Here is a 24,884-nt window from a genome sequence, read left to right as displayed (position 1 = left end):
TGGATCAAAAACTGATTCCCTCATCATAATTTTGTTCTTAGTACATCTACTGAACTATCTATGCATGATATTATAGAGGTAACCTTACTCTACTAATGTAGTCTTTTCTTTTTCTGATTGATTGATTAGAACAATGGGTCTGAAGTGAAAAGGAAGAATCGGCACTGAATTTCTGGTGAAAGGTTGTCCACGTAAGGAAACCGATAATCGCTTGAAAAATGTTTATAAGCACGCTACAATGAACATCAGCACTGTGTGGCGTTGGCTGAATAAGTTTGGAAACGGAGAAACAGAAATTTCAGATAAACCGGAAGCAGCAGGTCCACAACACCCATCACAGACGCAAATCGAGAACGTGCTGATGAATCGATTTGAGAAGAATGCGTATTACAGTTCAGAATGTTGCTGATGCATTGAACGTTCATATGGCTCTGTCCAAGGAACAATTGCTGACTATAGATATCACAAAATTTGTGCTAGAACAGCTTTAAAATCATCGACTAAGAAGCAAATCACTGATTTTTTCCAAAATGGATTTTGTGCCTAAGTTCGACGATGGCGCAAATGTGTCCAAAATAATGAAGAACATGTTGAACGGTAGTTTTCTGTAGAGAACACTTCAGGCTATGATATGCAATACCTTTTGCTGTTATATGTTCATTAATTCATTTTGTATGCCACAGGAGGCATTACTTTTTAATCCACCGTTGTATATTTTCACTTCGCTTCATGCTAGATAGATGAGGCTTTTTTTTTTTTTTTTTTTTTTTTTTTTTTTAAGGTTTGCTCTAAAGACTGACTGCAGCCAAGGTGAGCATGGAATAATTCAATAAATTTGAGCGATTCTGTTCGTCTTTCGCCAGCAAAGGGCCCTGTTTCGTTAGGAACACAAGCGGAACTATCGTTCTTTCAAGTAGATCAGGCGCGGCTGCTACCTTAAGTTGCATAGGTTTCACAATCATCTATTATATTTTAGGATTAGGACTAGATTTGTGGGCTTTCGGCATCTATGACCATTTTATCTCGTTACGTATGAGGGACGATGTCCCTCGGCAATCATACTCCCGGGGGAATTGGGAAAGAAGAAAGGAAGCGACCAGGGATTATCTTGTTAAATACCATCTCGGCATTTGCCTGGTGTAAATTCAAAAAACCCAGCAAAAACCTCACTTAGAATATCTGGCCTGAAGAAGCTGTTACACCTTTCCGACCTACCAGGAACTAAACCAGAAACTGTTCACACTAAAAGCGAGAGCATTAGCGATTACGCTATAGGATCACGTTTTCCTTTTTTTTTTTTTTTTTTTTTTTTGAAACATTTTACGCCGTTTAAAAAATATTAAAGTAATGTTTCAAGAAAATAATTCCTTTGCTCCTCCGCGCAACACAATATTGATATTTTTTATATACAGGGTGTTTGAAAAAGGACTCCCTAGTTTTTAGTATAAATTTAATTGGGAAATGAATGAAAACCTACATTAATGAGTACATATCATGAAAGAGAATTCCTTCAAGTTTTCTTTAATGTTGGTAGACTTCAACGTGGGATCCATTTGTGGCCCTGCCCACGTCGAGACGATATTCCACTTCTCGCTACGTATTCACCAACATTTCAGGTGTAACTGTCCCAACCGCCCCGACGATTCTTTCCCGTAAATGATTGATGTCTAAAATTACGTTGCACTGTTATAACTGACTCAGTTTTCACAAGCCAAATAACACACTGAGCTTTCTGTTGCGGAGTACACATTGTTTCTGATTTGCTCTGCACTGGACGCCTGCCTGGACTGAACTGAGGAAACAGAGGAAAAAAAAAAACAGCACTGGTGCCGTCTCAAGGTCAAGCAGACCTGCCAACTGTAGGGGAGCCAAACTTGGAGAGTTGATGAATCAAACACCACAAACTAGAATATGTCCCTTTCTACAGAAGTTTTAAAACTAGGGAGTTCTTTTTCAAACACACTGTATATAATTTCCATGTAAAACCAGAGGGCGAAGGCACAATCTGAAATAATAACATTAGAGTATACGGCAAGAAAATTCTATTCTCTAACATGGGAAAGCAAACTAATATCTATATCGCTCTCAACATCTTGTATTGTTGACAAATGGTTGCTGTTAGCTGACAACTGCTACTCCGCCCGCATAATAGTTATAAAAACCCATTCACTTAGCTGCAATTAGCTCAAGAACACTTTCCAGCTTCGGTGAGAGTGACGAAAGGAGTAGGTACCAAGAACATCGGAAAAGAGATGTAATGGTTAAAAAATAACATACTTCTTAAAAAGAATACAGAACTGAATTTGTCATTGCAGAATTGAATTATTATTATTATTATTATTATTATTATTATTATTATTATTATTATTATTATTATTATTATTATTATTATTATTATTATTATTATTATTATTATTAAATTATGACAGAAGGAATTTTGTTTAGAATGAAACTGAGTTTGTCTCCTAATCCTCCCAAAAATTAAGTACAAACTTCGTTGTATTACTTTATTACAAGTGAATGACGTGAACGTTGTAGCATTTTTGTGTCTAATTCCGTAAAGAAAATGGAACGTAAGTAATCAATAACATGTAACTAATATCTCGTAACATATATAAATTCAATGTAATACCGGTGGGAGTTTTGAATTTTAAAAAAAAAAATGTAGACTTACGGTGAATGGTAATACTTTGCTGTGTTTAGCAGTAGTCACCCAATGAACACTGAATCAATAATAGTCAATGTATACTTAAATCAGTAAGTCTAAAATATAATATAATTAAAAAAAAAAAAAAAAAAACTTTCCTGTCTATATTTTCGAAATGAAATGAAATCTTAAGTTTTACAACTCACGGTTATGCCGGCTAGGCTAAAGGAGACAGTGATTGTGTTCGTCGGATGACTTCTACTTTTCCTCATGAAGCCCCACCCCAGATGACAATTTACAAGTAGTTTCAGGAATTTAGATATGGTCGGGTCAGCCTAAGTGATAAGGATTGTGTAGGTTGTCCATCGACAGCTATTGTGTCCAAAAACATTGAAGTTGTTCGTGAATTAATGAACACTGATCGGCATGTGACTTATCGCGAAATTCAGGGAACTTCAGGAATTGGCATGATCCAATATACACAATACTGCATAATCATTTAGCTCTGAAAAAAATTGCGATCATTGGATCTCACACAATTTAACTCAAGCACAAAAGACGCCTGTGTGAAATGGTGCAAAGCTATAACGAAACGGTTCAAGTCTGGATCATCAAATTTGGTGTTTAACATCGTATCCGGTGATGAAACGTGGCTTTCAGCATACGAACAGTAAACGACGCGACAATCTGCTATGCGGTTGTTCAGTGATGAATCTAAACCAACTTAAGTTGTTCGTGCACGCAGTGTATTCTAACAAATGATTACATCACCTTTTAGTTACAGCAGGTCATATTGCAACTATCTCACTGGCGAATCACAGAACAGTCAATGCAAAATGGTACACAACCTCATAGGGTAGAAGGGGGAACTGGGTGGAGGGGGTAATTGGGTGGGAAACTTTTTAAAAAATTATATTTTGCATTTCAGTATATTTTTATGGAATTTTGAGTGGGTAGATGTTGATCAGAATAAAGGCTTGAATGAATTTTGAAAGGGTGTACTAATGACCAAAAAAAAAATTGATTGAGAAATGGCAAATTGAAACCGAGTTTCACGTTTGCGTGTGTTTTGGTTTGTGTCACAATAAATCCCGATTCTGTTAATGTTTTGCAATTGATTTTTTACTGCTACTTAAAAACATCATAAGGATGGTGCCGTGAAGAACAGCAATCTTGAATCCTCACTGTGAGGCAGTTAAAATTTTGTTAAAATTTGTACCTCCCAATTACTCCCACGGCATAATTGGGCGCATGGTGTGAGGGTAAATGGGTGGAATGCCTTAAGTGAACATCTTTTGGTTAGACTTCATTTGAATGCTGTGCTATCTTTGTCTTTTGTGGTGTACACTATTGTTTCATAGTGCATTGTTGTTATTAAGCTATTTTATTCAACTTAGGCCTCCAGTGGCCGTACCGTATGCCAATGCTGTATTTCAACACATGTTCTGTTGTAATAGTTTATAGTTATTTAACGTTAGTCTTATTACCTTCTCCTATGTTTGTTTGAATATCACGGCGTGTTCTCTTAGTTTTTCTAATTTCTTTACATTTTCGGCCAAAGATATATATATTTCGTATGTGATACATTTTGGATTAAGTTCACAGGACAATATATTATGCTATAAACAATAACTGGAAGGCTTGAAAAGGCATTCAAATATCTTGGAGATCTAGAAATAAGTTACTCCTTATGTTGCGTAAACAAAGGTATAATTTCTTTAGGCCACATAAAACTATTAGTTTTAAAGTAGAATATACGTTATATACATGAAATAAAAGCTTGAGTTTCCTTCATTTACACCCAATCACCCCCACGGATTTATGTGCACCGCCAATGGTTTTAATCATTTTGCACCAAATTACACCCAAGGAGGTAATTGGGTGGAAATCAGACCAACAACAATAAAAATGTTACAGCATCAATAGTAAAGATCCCGAAAGCTTACCGTTAACACAGTAGGTGTCGAAGAGCCTGCAACATACAATCAGTTCTTAAAAACTAGAAAAACATCTATAACCTGTGAGGGAAAAGGGTTGAAAAAAACATACCTCCCAATTCCCCCTTCTACCCTATCTACCAGAAGTACTGAATGTGAGCAGACAGTCCAACTCCAGCGTCAAATCATTCTGCATCACGAGAATGCCAGCTCGCACACAACAGCTGTCACAAGTGATTTTCTGGACCAGGAAAACGTTGAAGTCATAACACATCCGACTTATTTTCCTGATTTAGACCCCACTGATTTATCTTCCCAACAATCAAGAAAAGGTTGCGTGGGAAGCGCTTTTGCACTTCAGAAGAAGTCATCCAGGCATACAAACTGCATGTTTCACAGATCCCATCTTCGGAGTGGCATAACTGTTCCAAGATGTGGTTCTACAGCATGAAACAATGCATTGCTGCACATGGGGAGTACTTTGAGAAGCAGTGACAAAATTGCTGTACTTTGATGTAGTTGTGTTCTATCATTTTTCCGAAACTTTCAGTGCATCCCTCATAGTTAGAAATGAATGTATGTGTGAGATCATGAATCATTTAGTTGCAAATGCGCCATCTGACAGATGAAAGCTATAGCACCAGGGAGTATTTTCTTTTTGAAAACCGAAGAAAAACATAATCAAGATAAAAGCAAAAAAAAAAAGTAATTTTAAAAGTAGAAGAAAAATCTAAAAAAGTTACAACTCATTTTGAAAATGTAATAATAATGGTCTGATAGAAGAAGAAAAATTCGAAGTTATGCTTTTAAAATTAAAGAAAGAAAACACATCTCAAGCCGATGGACAGTAGAACTTTTTTGCTACTTCTTAACCAAAAACTTGGAAAACTGGCACAAACTTCGAAAACTATGTTTTCTTACGCCTCCTCCTCTTCTTTCAAAGCACATTCCAACTCAGTGAACTGAAAACTCACTACAATCTTTGTAGTAAAATCTTCTCTAGTTGCAGAGACGGATGTTTTTTTCCTCATCGTAGAAGTAACTGATGGATGATTTCCTGTAGATGACACAAGATGCCTCGACCACAACAAGGTATGAGTTATGACTCTGGAATCTCCAACGGAAGTATTTCCACAATGCGAAGCCTCTTGTACTCAAAATAACATCGAAAAGCTTGCCTTGAGAGAAATATAGAAGACTGCAGGGTTCTTATGAGAAAAATTCTGCGAAACTAGTTGCTACTTATCACGCAACGCCCAACTCAATGAGATATTGGTAACATTGATAAATGACTATATGGATTATAATGGTAAAATAACAAAACATCCTTTTGAAATTGACAAATAACTAGAAGAGGGGAAAATCAATCTATTTATCTAATCTGTTAAAAACAATCTATCTATTAAAATGCTACAATAACAACAAAAGCGCCTGAGCTCCAACCTATAACCTTTGATTTACGGTTATTTGTGATTTTACGTTTAACAGAAACAAATATTTTAAACTATATGTACTTTAAATAAATTATTTAAGTAGATCTTTTTCACATGAAGTTTATTTTTTTAAATTATTGTTCAAAGCCTTTGTATTTTAGTAAGCCTTTTCCAAAATCAATGCAAACGAATTGTGCTGCCATCTTTGGAGTTCTTTTAAACTATACGTTTGTGGGCGTTTATATGTTTGTGGCCAATCCTTTCGACAATGAGATCTCGGAAACTACAGGCTCTAGAACGATGACGTTTTCACTGATCGATTGCAAATTTTGTGTAGATGTCCGGTTCTAATTGAATATTTTAAAAAGATGGACATTATTTCTTTATTACATTTTTACGGGTACACTTGAAGTGTTGAAATTAAAAAAGAAAAAAACTAAAGCATCATATCCTACACCTTATACATTCCAACACCACATGAATGTATACATGGGTTGCATACCTCTCAGGCGTTTGTTCCATGGCAATTTCTCTACTTTAATAGTAAGTTGAATCTTTCTTGTTTGGAGTGTTTTGCCCAATGACCACCACATATCACTGACATTATAATTAATTGTGTGTGTGTGTAATGTATTTGCTTATTACATACTGCATGCAAGAAGAAAGAAAACACTGATCATACATGAATTAAACGCTCCAACCGGAAGTAGGCTCAAGTGTTGCAAACGGTGCAAGATATTGAAAAAGTAATCGACAAAATCTCCCCTTTATGGTATATCTTGCCAATTTTTATCAAGACGTCTTTCACTTGTGTTTGTAAAGGGACAGGTACAGATGTGAGGAATAACAAGGCGATTCATACTCATATGTAAATGATGCGCTGTGAAGAGAACGTAGGTTCAGCTAGTGGTTTTATAAAATGAAAAACAAAGGTTTATTAGGGGGAGGGGTAAAATGAAGAACTGGAAATAAGACTCAAAGCATTCGGCGTTCTTAGTATGGTTAAGAGGTAGGGTGTTGATGAATATAGGGATGATGGTCAATAATACAGGATGACGCGAAGCCGACTGACAGATTTCAAAGTTGAATATTGCGCAGATGCGATATGGAGTGGTTTACGGTGTGGATGATTGGAAGAGAATAGGATGCTATTTTTAAGGAATACAGTAACAGTTATCATGGACTTCGCTGGAGCGTTGAACAAGGTGTTTTCAGTATTCGTACTTATTACGAAACGAAGTTGATCATTAAAGTGCAGCGACTGTTCAGATATTTCATTGTTACCTGACATTACGCTGAAGGTCATTTTCCATCCTCCAGCCGCAACCCACTTCAAGCTATTGAACTTTGAAATGTGTTATTTGGCTCCGTGCCATCCTGTAGAAAGTTACCTTAACAAGAAATCACGTCCAAAATTTTATTCCTACTTCAATTTTTTCATTTAACCCCACCAACTATATATATTTAACCCCAGTACTAAGACTAAAAGCATTGGTTGCTCTTTTATGTAGAGGACTAAAGTTTTAAAGAACATTAGGGATGATAGTCAATAATAGAAAGGTCACGTAAACATTAAGTGCCGCCCGATACTTTTGATTTTCCTAATAAGTAATTGGAAATATGACTAAAAGCATTGGGCGCTTTTCCTAAGGTAAAGACTAAAGCTTTTATGAATATTAGAGCTAATGGTCGATAATAGAAACGTCATTTATACATTAAATGATGCCCAATGCTTTTAGTCTTACTAATAAAGAAATAGGAATATGACTAAAAGCATTGGGCGCTTTTCCTAAGGTAAAGACTAAAGCTTTTATGAATATTAGGGCTGATGGTCGATAATAGAAACGTCATTTATACATTAAATTATGCCCAATGCTTTTAGTCTTACTAATAAAGAAATAGGAATATGACTAAAAGCATTGGGCGCTTTTCCTAAGGTAAAGACTAAAGCTTTTATGAATATTAGGGCTGATGGTCGATAATAGAAACGTCATTTATACATTAAATGATGCCCAATGCTTTTAGTCTTACTAATAAAGAAATAGGAATATGACTAAAAGCATTGGGCGCTCTTCCTAAGGTAAAGACTAAAGCTTTTATGAATATTAGGGCTAATGGTCGATAATAGAAACGTCATTTATACATTAAATGATGCCCAATGCTTTTAGTCTTACTAATAAAGAAATAGGAATATGACTAAAAGCATTGGGCGCTTTTCCTAAGGTAAAGACTAAAGCTTTTATGAATATTAGGGCTGATGGTCGATAATAGAAACGTCATTTATACATTAAATGATGCCCAATGCTTTTAGTCTTACTAATAAAGAAATAGGAATATGACTAAAAGCATTGGGCGCTTTTCCTAAGGTAAAGACTAAAGCTTTTATGAATATTAGGGCTGATGGTCGATAATAGAAACGTCATTTATACATTAAATTATGCCCAATGCTTTTAGTCTTACTAATAAAGAAATAGGAATATGACTAAAAGCATTGGGCGCTTTTCCTAAGGTAAAGACTAAAGCTTTTATGAATATTAGGGCTGATGGTCGATAATAGAAACGTCATTTATACATTAAATGATGCCCAATGCTTTTAGTCTTACTAATAAAGAAATAGGAATATGACTAAAAGCATTGGGCGTTTTTCCTAAGGTAAAGACTAAAGCTTTTATGAATATTAAGGATGATGGTCGATAATAGAAACGTCATTTATACATTAAATGATGCCCAATGCTTTTAGTCTTACTAATAAAGAAATAGGAATATGACTAAAAGCATTGGGCGTTTTTCCTAAGGTAAAGACTAAAGCTTTTATGAATATTAGGGCTGATGGTCGATAATAATAGAAACGTCACTTACACATTAAATGGCGCCAATGTTTTTAATCTTATTAATAAAATGGGGATAAGACTAAAAACATTGAACGTCCCTCCTAAGGTTGATGGTTAAAGCTTTTATGAATATTACGGATGATGGTCAGTAACAGAAACGTCACGTAAAAACTCAATCGAGACCAATGCTTTTAGTCTTACACGTTAGCCCCATTTCTTCAGTTTATCCCTTCTCAAAATGTTTCCTCCCTTTTAGTGTATTTTATAAAACCATTATTTTTAAAACTTTTTTTTTTACAGTTATTATTTACTTTCTATAATCTCTATTCAATATCCAGCAACTAATTTTTACTCCTAACTTCTTAACTTAAAAGTGCTACGTCAGAACAAGATATTAGTTTAAATATTTTCTTTTCTAATAGCATTTAATAAGAGTTAAACCATCTGAGTGAAGAACGAAATAGATCCTTTAACTTTCCTGTTGAGTTGATTTTGAGCTTAACGTCCCTTTCAGCAGCGAGGCTATATGAGATGGAACCTACTGATTAACGTGGAATCCGAACCACATGAGCTCCCGCCAGGAATAGAACCTGAGTCTCCCATGTCAAAGTTGCGTATGCTAACCGCTTGGCCACGAAGGAGCTTCTTTAACTTTTCTGTTAGAAGCGTCACATAAATGTATCAAAGCAGCACTAAACCACTTTGCCATACATTGAAATAATAGTTCATTAACTAATGTTGCCTATGCAAATGAAAACAGAGGTTTCAAGATCTCTTTGGAATGTTATCCATTTACAAAACTCATGTCGAAAGAAGGAAACAGGTTTAGGCGTACTTAGCATATAACCTCAGGCTATAAACTTAGAAAAGTAGAAATATAAGATATGAATAGAATATTTTCTTTCCCTTTATTCTTCCTGCGCGCTGGATAAGGAAGTGTCTTTCTAAAGTTACGTGGAAGCGTCTTCAAAAGTAGTTTTGAAAAACATGGAAATCCAACAAAATTGGAAAATTAGATAGCGTAATACAACGCGCCTAGGTTCACAAACGGTTACAGAGGAGCTTATTCTTGCAACAAAAACTGGCTCTGATTTAGCTTGCAATCATACTTTTAAATTAACAGATAACTGCACTACATTAGTTGTGATCTAGTCGCATTTGCTGAAAAATCTAGCGAATTCTTAATTCTATTATTTTCTGACCTACGGACATCTACCAAAGTATCAAAAATTGACCTTATTTGTGCCTGTAAATTAAGATAATCTAACTTTGTAAACCACTTAGTCTAGCTTTGAAATTTCTTGTATAAAATAAAAGAGAAATTCTGACACTGTCCACCACAAAGTCCTCTTGGTGCAAATTGGGCTGGAACCAAAGACCCCACGCAGCAGAGATAAGTGGACTACATACTGAACCATCGCGACTTCAAATGAGAATAGTTTACATAAAAAGAAAGAAAAAAAGTTTTAGAAATCTCTTCCTCATCAGCCTTTTCCAATGCATTTCGAAACCTGTATACCTCCATTTACCTCATCTCAAATAACATTCCATCTTCTTTCTGAAAATCCGCCCTGAAGTTGGACTACATTTTATTGCAATAACAAACAAGGATTAGAATCTGCACAGGTTTTGAATGTAGAAATCCTGAATGTGAGCACATCTACGCCAAAACAATGAATACACGTGACTCTTAGCTAATAATAAATCAACGTTTTGCTTTGGATGTTGACTGAACCTGATTTTTTAGACTGTGTCATAATCTAAAGCAGATACATTTCGGTAGTAAACTGCATGGCAAAGCTTCACATCAACACATTTTCTCTAATGCAGCCATCAACGCAAAACAACGCTAGAATCAGGTTAATATAACGAAAAACCAACACCGAACCAAGCAGACAGCAGAATAACAACCAAAACATTTTGAAATGAGGGCATGTAAGCACTTGAAGAATGATAGGTCAGTGAAACCAACGTCAAGAGAATTTTAGAAAAAAAAAGATACGGAAAAGAACGACCCAAAATTAATTCTCAAGTGATGACATGTTTTCGTTCATCCCACATAGCAAACAAACATCCTTCATGACAAGGCTTGGTTTCATTTCAATAACACTGGCCGCTGAACAAGATTCCCTTGGAAACAATCCAAACATGAAAGAATACATACAAACATATCAACTCCTATTACCTAACACACGAATAATGATCAAATTTCAATTCAACTACATCACTTAATACACTTATCTTTTAGCAGATGATCATATTCAATTCCATTGAAACACGAAAAATGAACACAAGTATACATAGAAAACAATCAAAATGAGTGAACATCTAAGTAGCATAAGAGCAGAAACTACAGTAGAATATAACCAGTGGCGAAGGGTGATAAGAGGCCCTGAGGCCCGGTCTACCCATTTACTTTCAGAAATTATAATTTATAATTAATTCATTTTCCTTGCACAGAATGCATGATATTTTCTAAGTTGAAAAAAAATTGTTCGATAAAGAAATCGTGGTTGGCACCACTGCTGGGAGGCTCACCGAGCAGTGTCTCAGGAGGCAGAAGAACTACTGCCAAGTTAGTCAGAAAATCCCGCGAGAGAGCGTGTTGGAAATGACGTTTTCTTCACCAGCGTATAATCTGCAAAAGAGACCGGCCTCAGCGCTTATCGACTTTCGTTTCTACCTACTAGTTTCTCTCGAGACCTTCGATTTCGATTCGATATATCAAACAAATAAAGAGCAAGATAACGTGGGCTCCATTTCCTTCCAACTTTGCTTAATTTTGCGGACTCTAACGCAACGTAAAAACTGGAACAAGAAATTCTAAAGGCGCTACGCCTATTATCGCAAACCAATGCCCCTTTATTCCGTTGCGTTGGCGCAAACCTGTACGAAATCAGACTCGAGTTCATTAGAAAGAGTGTGTGTTTTTGAGATATTATGAGTGATTTTTTTCTTACATTTGCAAAAGTGAATGAGAGAAAATGTCAGTAAGTGGAGAATATGGATATTGTTTGAAAATTAATGTGTTATTAAGGAACGTAGACTAACGCCTATGTTGAAAATAGAACAAACAGAGGACAAGAGAGTTTTGCATGCATTGGTACAATGTATATATATATATAAAGAGAGAGAGAGATGTGTGTGTGTGGTTGAAATAAAGAGCAGCGTATGGAAATATTTAAGTCTGATTCTGTTTTTAAAGGGGAATTAAGTGACACACAAAATATCTTGATTGAATGCCTGTCATGTGTTTGAACAATATAACTAAAGACAAAATTTTACAAGCAGTTTTTATTTCAGCATATGTTTCTTGTGAAGCGCAGATAATGCGATAATCCATCTTCCTTACCCGATCACGCCAATTAAAGCAATTAAATGGCATTATGGTGAATTAAGATCAGCTATGAGTGACATACGTCAATTTCATTATTAAAATTGAGATCCGGATCGAATAAGTGCTGTCGATGAACTACAATTGCATTAAATTTATGTTAATTCGTCTTCTTGTATTTCTGTAGTAAAATATTTATGTCTAATCTGTTTCATTTACTATTATTATTACTATCATCATTATTATTATCGTTATTATTATTATTAGTAGTAGTAGTAGAACATTGGGCCTACCCTCTTGAAACTATCACCCTTCGCCACTGAATATAACTCGGTGAAAATCACAGCAGGATATGTGTGATTATCAAAACGCATCATTACAGGAAGATTGACTAAAAAATTGTATTTAAATAACATACTACAACACCGAAGGTTCTTGTCTGTATCAGACCGAATAAAGAACGCCAGTGCCATCTCACAAATGACGCTAGAATGACACATCTATTGTGAACAGTAGGGAAAAAGAACTTGTAGGTACGTGAGTATCGTGTATGAATAATTTCAAATAGCGCCCAAATTAAATCGTCACTAAGAAGGGTATGTTATGACTGGAGCTCGGAAGTTGAAGACCTAAAAAGTGTCTAAAAAGGACCTAAAAACTGGAAAAAAGGACGTAAAAATAAGACCCAATTTAATTTGAATTACATATTTAATGGATATAATGCTCAAGAAATGCAAGTTTCTGCTAGGTTAACGGCGGTCTGTCCTTCTTCCACAAACTGAAGTACAAACTAAAATAAGAAAATTTACCCAGCTTCACCCTCTCTTGCTGGAGGACATTGTTACACCTCCTTATCTGACTTGTGATTGTTGCTGATCTGGTCTTATCAGTCCAGTTGTTGAAGAATGTCTTATCTTTTGAATTTTCTTTACTAAAGAAAAGATGTTTAAGAGGTGGTGGTGATTCGAGTTAATGCACTGTTGCCACACTTGGTACAATTGTACCAAATTCAGCCCTTTTTGTCATTCATCGGCCCGTTGGTACCACGCTAGCATTTTCAGCCCCTTTTGTGAAAAAGTTGGTACAATTCTACCCAATTCAGCACCATAGATACGATTGTGATTTAAAATTATTAATAATGTGTTGTGATGTCTTTCAGGGAAGGTTCTAGGACGCTGGACCGGTTTTACATTTCTTTTTACAGATGTTAGTTTACTTACCTTATATTCTTGTTACAGTCTATTATCCTCTTTCGATCGTGAAATAAGCGAGGATACGGTGTAATAATTTATATTTTAATGTTTTATTATAACGTATTGTTTACAGACGAACTCGGAGATGATTGATTTATTGCTTGTTTTGTTTATTTTTTCTTATATGACCATAATACTGTTTTGGTTTATTGGTCACTTTGAAATAGAAGCGCGTTTGGTTTCCCTACAATACATACCGATGATAACTGTTTTCCCTTTTAATTTGCGGCCTCTGTTATACTTCCTACGTGCGAAAAAAAAATCATCTACTTCCACGGTTGTTCGGGGTACATCCCCCCCCCCTCTTCCAAGAGTCCAAATCAACAAACTGCTCTTTTTAAAATCCACGATACCTATTTGCACGTTTTTAAAAAGAGCAGTTTCTTTATTTGGACTCCTGGAAGAGGAAGGGGGGGGGGGAATGTTCTAGAACTTTACCTCTTTTAGTTGTATGTTATTAAGCCATGTATTATACTGGTATAAAATAATGAAAACAGCCCTTTTTGTTTGAATTTGGTACTATTTTTCAGCCCACTCTAGACCTAGGACTGTGGCAACACTGACTTAATGGCCAGCTAATTTATTGTCGAAAGATGAAGTGCAAAAAAAGACGTTAAGATTTATGAAAAGGTTAAAAACTAAAAGACCAATAAACAAAAAACTCCGAAAAAGGCAAAAAAGGATAAATAAAATCTACCATTTTCTGTCCTACAATGAACCTAAATGAACATATATTATGTTCAGCCTCGTCTTCGGGCACTCGTAAAAACGAGGATTTTTCCTCAACTTCCGGGCCCTAGTCATGACCTTTATGACCCATAGTCATTTCTCCTACACACACCTCGCGTCACAGTGTCAGAAGAATGAGTTTATACTCGAGGTAACTCCTGCAAAGTCCATTATGGTACGTTACACAAATCAGAAGCCCATGGCGAAAGTCGTCCATGAAAAGCACCAGGAAGAGGACTCAGGAAAATTAACACCTGCAGTGTTGCAAGGGACCAGCCAATTGATATACCAAGAAAAGTCACCGACCCAAGGTGCGATAGGCCAAAGATTTAATGTAGCGCCTTTAACTGTGAGCAGAAGCACTCGGGTAGGCTACGGCTGAAGTATATCTGTAAGGCCCGTGTACCATCTGCTCCCGTGCTACATTGCAGACTAAAAAACATACTGCAGATTTTTTTTTAACCCGTCTTTCAGATCCGGCATCTTAACCTTTGACGGAACGGATTATCATCATAGCCATTTATTTATTTTCTTATCTTTATTGAATATTCATGTTTGAAAGAAAAAATGATGGAAAAGGAAAGAACAAATGAACCACAACACAAGAACAAAACAAACAAAAGCAACAATAAACTATGAAAGATTAACAAAATTTCCTTGCGAAGTGCTATTCAGCTTACCTCTATCTGCACCTGCCCTGAACTATCCTACTTGATATTTCTGAAAGTCACGAAGTTGATACTTAATTCACTGAAGATAACGAATCAACAGTACGCTAATTTCGTGACTATTCCAATCTCATTACTGAATGCTCTGTGCATGTTTCAGTTTGCGTTTCCACTCGCGGTGCTGTCTGCTCTCCTTGCAGGCAATTTATGGCACGGTTACAAACTACTTGAGTTGCCAAACAACACGGTGTCATCATTCGACCACCCCTACATAGCAACTTCACGAAACCCCACCGTTCTCTCTCGAAGATCCTGTATATAGCGCCTAAATTAAATTGTCACTAAGAAGGATATTTTATGATTTTTATGACCCACAGTCGTTTTTCCTACACACACCTAGGGTCACAGTGTCAGGAGAATGAGTTCACACTCAAGGTAACTCCTGCAAAGTCCAATGTGCTTTGTTACACAAACCATATAGCTTGGGGGGAAGGAATCACGATGGATCAGTGGTAGAGCGCTCACCTTTGGTGCAAGTGATCCCAGATTCGATTCCAGACCATGTTAGTGTGGTGCATAATATCGTATCTGTGGATTTCTTTCAAGGTTCTTCTGTTTCATGAGAGTTCATGTGGTTCGGATTCCATATTAATCAGTAGGTCCCGTTTCATATAGCCTCGCTACTGAAAGGGATGTTAAACTCAAAATCATCTTACCTCATCTTCTGTTTCCTTCTACACTCTCATTCAACCGATTCCATGATTCGTATTCACTTTTATCCATCATGCGTCTCCTTTAGCTTAAATCGTATATTAGGGGAACGTAAACATAGAAATTTCACTTCAGGTGTTTAGGGTGGAATAGCTCCTTGAACACCTACACGAAGACTCTGTTAGCCATATCGTTTGCGCTCGTAGTCTCAATTCTGGATCCAAAAGAATTAAGATTATGAATTAGATTTCTGGGCTTTCGGCATCTCTGGTCATGTTAACCCGTAACATATATGAGGAATGACGTCCTTCGGCGATCACACCGCCCGGAAAATGGAGAGGAAGAACGGAATGGGAAGGAAGGAAGCGATCTGGGACCATTATATTACGTACCATCCCGGCATCTGCCTGGTGTGAATGAGGAAAATCTAGAAAAACCCTCACTCAGGATGGCTGGCCTGAAAATGCTATTACACCTTTCCGACCAAGTGACCCTACCGAGAATCGAACCGGGGACCGCTCACACCAAAGACAAGAGCGTTAACAACGTTACGCGGGGCCACTGAACCCAAAACTTTGGTGTTAACGCAGTACATTGTTCAGAAGCAATTATGGATCAAAGGGTCCTGTCTTGAGAACCAGCAACAATGGTGATTAATTGGAATCGGGGAAAACCAACTTCAATGTGACAACTACATTACTTAACTAAAACCCGTCTGGATAACCATAGGTTTTAAAGACATCTAATATCAGAATGGTTTAATCTTCATTTAGTTCTCGAAAAACAGAACATTATTTAATGATCCAGCACTAACGATGTATTGAAAACGGGATTCCACACACTCCTGAACGAAAACACACAAACCACTCGAGCTGTGTTAAAAAGAAAATAATCGTTACACATTAGCAGCAAAAATGACGCAGCATAATTAGAGGTAATTATTAAGTGCTGGCCACACACACGTCTTTAATTTTTAAAATTACCTACCACTCATTCTTTATGAACCATATAAGCAATTTAAAAGAGAGACTATGCACATATTGGTGCAATATTGCCAGGGTTGCCAACAGCATCAGAAAATTCCATCAGTCACATGAACTACTTAACAATTTTAAAGCTATGTTGTTCAACAGCATTTCATTTTTCAGTCGCTTATTTTCCGATCTATAGACTGCACATTAATTTGTTTGCTTTATTTTCTTTATCTTAACTTTTCCACATTAAAACAGAAAAAAAAAAACTACCGTAAATAGAGAAAAATGTACATGACTGCAAAACTATGACAGTGCACAACTAGTTTGTGAAATTCTAACAAATTTTAAGCCCTTCACGTTTGTCAGGTGGCTAGCGTGGGCACTTTCGTGCAAGCACTGGCGTAAATCCCGGGGGATGAGGGGGACATACCCCCTCCAATCTTGGAACTGGGGGGACTGTCCCCCCAAAAAAAATCCGATTTGAAGTGTGTGTTTTCTAGAGATGCAAAAAAGCCGGCTTTTTTGAATCGATGGTTTTTTTCACATAAAAAGCCGGCTTTTTTGAGAAAAAAACGAGAATTTTGGAAATTTTGGCTTTTTCAACTTCATGATTTTTTTATCTAAATAGCTTTCTTATAGTGTATTCTATAGTTAGATAAAAATTCCATGACCTGGATGTGATATTTCGCTCTGAAATTCACCATCAAGATGGATGGAGCACATGTTTTACGAATTAAAGCTAACATGAAGAATGTAGTATTTGAGGGTAATTTTAGAGGCTATTTAACTTTATTTTAACTTTTGAGTTGTCGACATCTTTTTTCTTCTCTAGTTTGTCATCCGTGTTTCATTTCTAAGAGCTTTTAGTACTCTAGCTTCTAGCGCAAAAGTTAAACTTGCCCGTTTTTCTATTTAATCGTCGAATCGGCGAAGGAAAAACATGAGTTTGTGTTTGTAACTACTAATTTAGTTTAGAAATATGAAGCTGTAAATGGGTAAAACCTCGGATCGTACGTCAAAAGCTAATCCAACTGTAAATTATGTATGTATTTATAGAAATCCTAGAAATGTCAAATCAGTTCGAGCTGTTGCAAGTGCATTGTTATTTGTTCACATACGATGTGCAGCTTTATAGAAGTAGAATGATCGATAATTAATAATTTTGATTGTTCATATATGTATATTGAGAACATTAATTCTAATTTTGAATACAGCCTCTATGAAATTGAGAAAGGAGATAAAAATGAGTTTAATGATATGATGAACTATAAGAATTGTATATGATTACAAGCAAGATGATAATATGTAATGAATGCGTTATAAGTATAATACGTAATTAAAAAAAAAAAAAAAAAAAAAAGAATGTTGAAAAGTTTTAGAATTGATTCCTATTAAAATATCATGTAATATCCGTATGTTCTTTAATGCTGCATAATTTAATCGACATTTAAACGATTTTTCCTGCACAGCTTGAGTTTTAATGGTCACTTTTACGCATGGCTGATGGAAAAAAAAAAGAGACCTTACGTTCTTCATTGTGGGAGTTCCTCCATTTGCGCAACAAATCTCCAATTTTATAATCGAACATGTTCAATCATGTCTAAAATGATTGTCGCATATCTATAACTGTTTTCTTGTAAAAATATAATTTGATAATGAATTTTCAGGGTACTTTTAATACTGCTACTATATGTACAGCGGGGGACACTTCTAAATGGTACACCTTAGCCGTAAATCTCCATATGGCTGTACCATTTAGAAGTGTCCCCCGCTGTACAATCGGGAAATGTATATTTGTGGTAAATTTTATAGGAAAAGAATTATAACTGAGAAAAACAAAATGTTGCTAAATGGACAAGAAAGTTTTATTTTTGTTTTAGTGTTCTTATTTACTGCTCTTTTGACATGAAATTTACCACATACATGTCTTTGCCGATTATACACATAGTAACATTATAAGAAATACCGGGCGAATTCGTTATCAAATTATATTGCTACAACGACATGTTTATAGATATGCGACAATAATTTTGGACATGAGTGTACCAATGTGTGTGAGTAGGTGCATTTCAACCTCCACTTTGATCTACAGGCCAGAGCGCGAGGCCTTAATAAGTGCGAGCGTGAGCGACCATAATAAGTGACAACAGCACAGGGAAGTGGAGGCTTAAAACAAAAAATAAAAAATAAAATATAACTTTAAAAACTCGTTCAATATAGCCACTATGCTTATAAAAAATTTAAATAATCAATCAATACCAGCCTTTCTTTTTTGTAGTCTAGAGGCTAGAATGCGTGACTCGCATGATGTCCGGATTTCGACTCCCGGTAAAGTGTACTGTATGCATTACAGTGGTTCAGGTTTCACTTTAAGCTGAATGCCTTATTTTATATAACCTCAATGCTTACAAAAAGAGCGCAACACAACAATAAATGAATCTAATATCAAAGATTAAGGGTCTTCATTAAGCTTAACTTCTCTTTTCTCAATTTCAGAATAACTTATTAAAAATATAGAAAGTAGCCTAAGCCAGGTGATATCTATGAAATGTTATTACATATAGTATCAGCTTCCAAACTATCTTATACAGGATGAGCCAAAAATCACGAAAGGATTATAACTGTCAATAACTTTGTTATTTATCATTAGTTTCCATTGGAATTTCACAAATTAGAAGACCAAGGATGGAACATTGTTTACATTTATGTGTGGAATAAAATCTCAGGTAGGTGTCCGCTATTATGAGCCTCACAGGTACGGGCCCTGTAAAGCAGATGGTTAATGACAGGATCAACATTTCTGGTCCGAGTACCCGTACTTCTGCACGAATATTGTCCTTGAGCTACTTTATTGTTTGTGGTTTGTTCCAAACACGTTGTCCTTCAGATAGCCCCAAAGGAAATAATCAAGAGGAGTGAGGGCCAGCTTACGTCTGTGTTTCTCGAGATGATACGATGGCCGAATATGGTCCTCAGAAGCTCAATTGAGACCCCTGCCGTGTGTGCTGTGGCCCTATCTTGTTGAAACCACATCTCAGACATGTTCTCCGTTCTAGGACATACTATAGTCTCAATCATGATTCGATATCGACAACCAATCACCGTTGCTGGATTGGCTTCATCATCTTCAAAAAAGTATGAACCAATAATCGTTTCTGAAGTGCCATACCATACAGTGCACTTCACAGGATGTAGTTCGCATTCATGCACAAAGGGCTCGTAACTTTGAGGCCCATAGTGACGGACTCTACCTGATATTATATTCCACACCTAAGTGTAACGAAGTCTGTGAAATATCAATGGAAACTATGATACATAAAAAGGTTACAACCCCTTGTATCTTTTGGCCCAACCTGTAGATCATTAATTTGAGTGCGCTGTTTAATCATAATTGTTGGGTACACAAAAATATAAATTTGACAAAAAAGTCTTCCGAACAAGTTTTAATTCATATGATAGCGTTTTGTACATACCAGCTGGCTCACTTATTATATTTTTTAAAAAAATATTCTTCACTGTATTTAATATATATTCATTAAAATTCAAAGTAAATACGTAAATAAAATAGAGATGATCTTAGGTAAGATCTTAAATTTCTTATACAACCATCTATTAGTTGGAATTCCTATTTTAAAAAAATAACTATAGAATTCAGTATATTTTCACTTTCATGGTGGAATATTTTGGCACCTATTTCTTGCTCGTTTCTTCTGGAATGAAAGAAGCAGAAACAAGCTACGAGAAATATTCTTCTAAATTTGCAGAATACCACTAGGGACTTAATGCACCATTCTACTGGACCAGCTTGAAATATGACACTACTTCTAATGGAAATGGAACGCGGTGATAAAGCACCGAACAGTCAAACTGGGCCAACTAACATTTCAGTCGCAGTTCCATAAATTATGTCTTGGTGACGTCTCGGAGGTCCCAGTGGACACCCAGAAGAAACAGAGACGAACTCTTTTCCTCATCTCGTAATATTGTTTTACAGCTGCTGTGTTTCCACTGTACAAAAGATAAACACAGCTCTTGCATCTTTTAAGAGATGAATACGCTTGTTTCCTCATGAGTAACACGTATACATTTTCCTTGCTCTGTAATATTTTTCTGAAATGGAAAACGTATATTTCCACTGGATATGAAATAGATATCTACTTAAGAGAAAGATGTGCCTTTATACTATTATATACACCTTCAAAAAAAGTAGGTAGGGACACAGTGACTCATTGGTTTTGTGCTCACCTCTGGTGTGAGCGAATTATATATATATGTTCCAGAAGGTGTATATATATATACTTTGGCAGTTCTTAATGCACAAATGAAATGTACCTTCAAAAGATACACAAAACATCTATAGCATACAAATATCGAACTATTTGGCTGTACAAAGAGAGAACAACAACGGTGATATAGGGTCTATATATATATACCAGTTGAGAATGCTCCAAGAGCATTGGAAAACGAACTTGAAAAGAATGGGGAGATAGAGTGGGAAGGATAACTGGGATTGTTCCTACATGTAAATCTTTTTAACCGCACCTTCTTGTGTTCCTCGCAAAAATTCGCAAAATATCATCTTCCTATGACTTACGGTTCCCGAGATATGATTCCTTAAATCTCCCGAAATTCGAACTTTTTGGTCAAAATCTGGGGAACTAGCCAGTTGGCCAGTGGCCACTGGTTACTATTTGGTACCAAACAATTTACCATCCTCTTAGGTGTTGATCAATATAAATATAATCTCTCTATGACTTACGGTTCCCGAGATATGGCTCCTTAAATCTCGCAAAATCGGCCATTTTGGCCAATATATCACGAATGGTGAAAAAAAAAAAAAGAATTCCATCACCTTGTCAAATAGTTTTTGGTGGTCTATCGAATGGAGGGCTCCTTCGTGGCTAAGCGGTTAGCGTACGCGCCTTTGGCGTGGGAGACCCGGGTTCAATTCCCGGCGGGAGCTCATGTGGTTCGGATTCCACGTTAATCAGTAGGTTCACGTCTCATATAGCCTCATGCTGAACGGGACGTAAAACTCAAAGTCAACTCAACTCGAATGGAGGGCTCAAAATTGAAAAAAAAAATCGCAAACAACAGACAGATACATTGACATAGAGAATGCAATAACTAACTTTTTATGTACGCTGAAGATTACTCTTGTCCTGAAACGATATGAAACTGGGTGCTTAACCCATCTTGATGAAATTCTGTGTAAGTCACTGGTGAAAATTATGTGAAAATATTCTATTGTCATCTGTGTTTCCACTACACAAAAGTTACACATAGCTCTTTATTTATTATCGTGAGATTACGCGCCTGTACAAAATGTCAGAGCTCTGGCTACTATGGAAGTTCCTGAAATGTAAGTTACAAGATTTGACTCTACAATAATAATAATAATAATAATAAGAAGAAGAAGAAGAAGAATATTATTATTATTATTATTATTATTATTATTATTATTATTATTATTATTATTATTATTATTATTATTATTATTATTATTATTATTATTATAATGCCTATAAAAATCATTGTAAAAAAGACCGGGGGTATAAGAGAGTGATGTCAAACTATTCCTTGCAAGTTTCCATCACCAATTCCAGTGAATTCAGGCTCACGTTACCAAGATAGAATTAGTCCCAGAAGCGACACTCCTATTAGCGGCAGGAACTGTTATCTGTCCTATGAGCGACCGATTCATTTACACTAAGATGATGGAAAATGGTATGGTTTCCCTCTCGTAAAATATGTTTGCCTCTGGCATTATTAGCGTCTGAACAACCTTACCATAAAAAATGTACGTGCAAGTAATACTGTTCGTCAAATATATTTTCCTTCTACTGTGAGGGCAAATAAAACTTATCTTAATTTTGAGATAGATTTGACATAAAACATATCAAATAACTTAACGAAACAACAGAGATATTTCCATGAAAAGTACATTCTTATGTAATTAATTATTGAAAATCCAATTGTAAAATCTCCTTCCTTTAAAAGCGCTGCTTTCTGTATTTAATTTAATTCGAATTTAATTACTGAATAAGCAAAGTAATACATGTTATTTTGGAAAACTTAAACGTGTCACGGTTTCGCCAACTATCTACTTTTTAGACTTCCTAATTCTATGAATAAAATAAGAAAAACATTTCAATAATAAAAGACAGCTTTTAAGATCCCTCACAGTTGATTGGCTATTCCCAACAATTCCACCAATTACAATGCAGTGCACTCTAAACAATCCAAAAGGTAAACAAACTTTTTAAATTACCTGTTTAATTTGTTAATTATTGTTAAGGGTGTATGTTCCTTGTGATTGTGAAACGGCTGGAAGAAATGAGACCTCTAGGAACATTTATTTTTCATAGTACATTTTGTTAGGGTCTAAAACATACTAGCGTGGAACAAGTTAACGAAGAGGGAATCTTATCTTGTTTCATTATCTTAGTATGGACGAATCGGTGACTCATAGGTCAGTTAATGGGTGGTCGAATCGGTCGCTCACAGGACAGTTAACAGTTCCTGTCGCACATAAGACTGTCGCAAGTAGGATGGCACCATTCTAACCTGTGCAATAAGCTAAAGATTTATGTATATTTTGTAAGGTTCCATATTTGTACGTGTAAGCAACTACTATAAACACACGCTTCAAGATTTCTACCACTTACCGGTTTTAGTACAGTTAGAGTGGACATGGAATATATACCGGTACTTGGGGGGGATTAACTGATTGTGGACAACCGCTTCTCGCTTTCCATTATCTGTTTACTCTATAACGATCAGTGTTAAGATAGGAGCTAATTAATTTTATGCCACTTCCGGTTTTAGTAGTTTACATAGTAACTTAACAGATACATGTTTATGGTATCGTATATACATTGCTGACTTGAAAACCTATAATTAACATATCCTTTGAGCTGAAGATAATTGCACATGAAAATATCCCGCATTTTTATACAGTTTTGAGCTGTCGATTATAATAAACATCTAATATCCTTATACAGTTTAAGCTGCTGATAAACTTTAGTACTCTAATTAAGTATGAACTATCAATTATAATAAAAATCCACTACCCTTACACAGTACAAGCTGGCGATTATAATAAAAAAAAATCTTTACAAAGTATGTGGTGCCGATTATAATAAACATCTAGTATCCTTATATAGTTTAAGCTGCCGATTATAATAAAACCTACTATCCTTATAAAGTTTACGCTGCCGATAAAAATCTGCTATCCTTATGCAGTATGAGGTGCCGATCATAATAAATATCTAGTATCTTAGTATATTTTAAGCTTTCAATTATAATAAAATCTACTATCCTTATATAGTTTAAGCTGCCCACAAAAATCTAGTATCCTTATATAGTATGAGCTAGCGATTATAATAAAACAATATATTATCCTTATAAAATATGAGGTACCGATTACACTAAATATCTAGTATCGTTATACGGTTTAAGCTTCCAATTATAATGAAATCTGCTATCCTTATATAGTTTAAACTGCCGATAAAAATCTAGTTTCGTTACATAGTATGAGCTGGCGATTATAATAAAACAATATACACCCTTATAAAGCATGAGGTGCCGATTATAATAAATATCTAGTATCGTTATACGGTTTAAGCTTCCAATTATAATAAAAATCTGCTATCCTTATATAGTTTAAACTGCCGATAAAAACCTAGTATCCTTACATCAAGGTGACCAGACGTCCCGTTTTAGCCGGGACAGTCCCTTATTTTCAACCGTTGTCCCGTTTTTTTCTTATCCTCAAACGGGACGCCTAAATGTCCCGTTTTAAAGCAAACATGACTCAGGTGTCCCGTAATTATTATTCAAAATATAAATGGTCAATGCTAATTCTACACTCTTCCGTACCAACACTCATTGAGAAGGTTCAGCCGTGCCTAGAATTTCGGAATATTCAAATGAGAATTGAGTGTTCTGAGGTTCAAGTGGGAATTGAGTGGGAATTCTGAGTGTTGAAGTAGTTAAAAGTATTGTTGGGTAGTACTTAAGTTAGAAACGTTGTGTTATCATTCTTACTTGTGTATTTCGTAAATTGAAAACACTGCTGAGTCCCAAAATGCAATGTGGAAATCACTCCCCTCCCCCCCGTCGCCGATTCGAGTGCGTCCCGTTTTTGAAAGTAAAAATTCTGGTCACCTTGCCTTACATAGTATGAGCTGGTGATTATAATAAAACAATATATATACCCTTATAAAGTATGAGGTGCCGATTATAATAAAAACTTAGTACCCTTACAGCGTTTGAAATAATCCATAAGGTAATAACTTAATTACCCACGTCTAGAAAATAGACATACCTTGTCAGTATTTTGCAACATCACTGACAACTTGTAAA

The 24,884-nt window shown here is 35.7% G+C and overlaps 1 protein-coding gene across 1 annotated transcript in view; it reads right to left on the bottom strand.

Annotated features, from left to right (window-relative positions):
• LOC145681193 (uncharacterized) overlaps window positions 1-24,884 on the bottom strand; it is a 559,037-nt gene that overhangs the window by 444,889 nt on the left and 89,264 nt on the right. The window lies entirely within an intron of this gene.

Source organism: Thermobia domestica, chromosome 3 (genome assembly GCF_964235325.1).
Source record: "Thermobia domestica chromosome 3, izTheDome1.hap1.1, whole genome shotgun sequence".
NCBI classification, from domain to species: Eukaryota; Metazoa; Arthropoda; class Insecta; order Zygentoma; family Lepismatidae; genus Thermobia; species Thermobia domestica.
The sequence above is the reverse complement of the archived record's forward strand: the minus strand, read 5'-3'. Positions and strand labels throughout refer to the sequence as shown.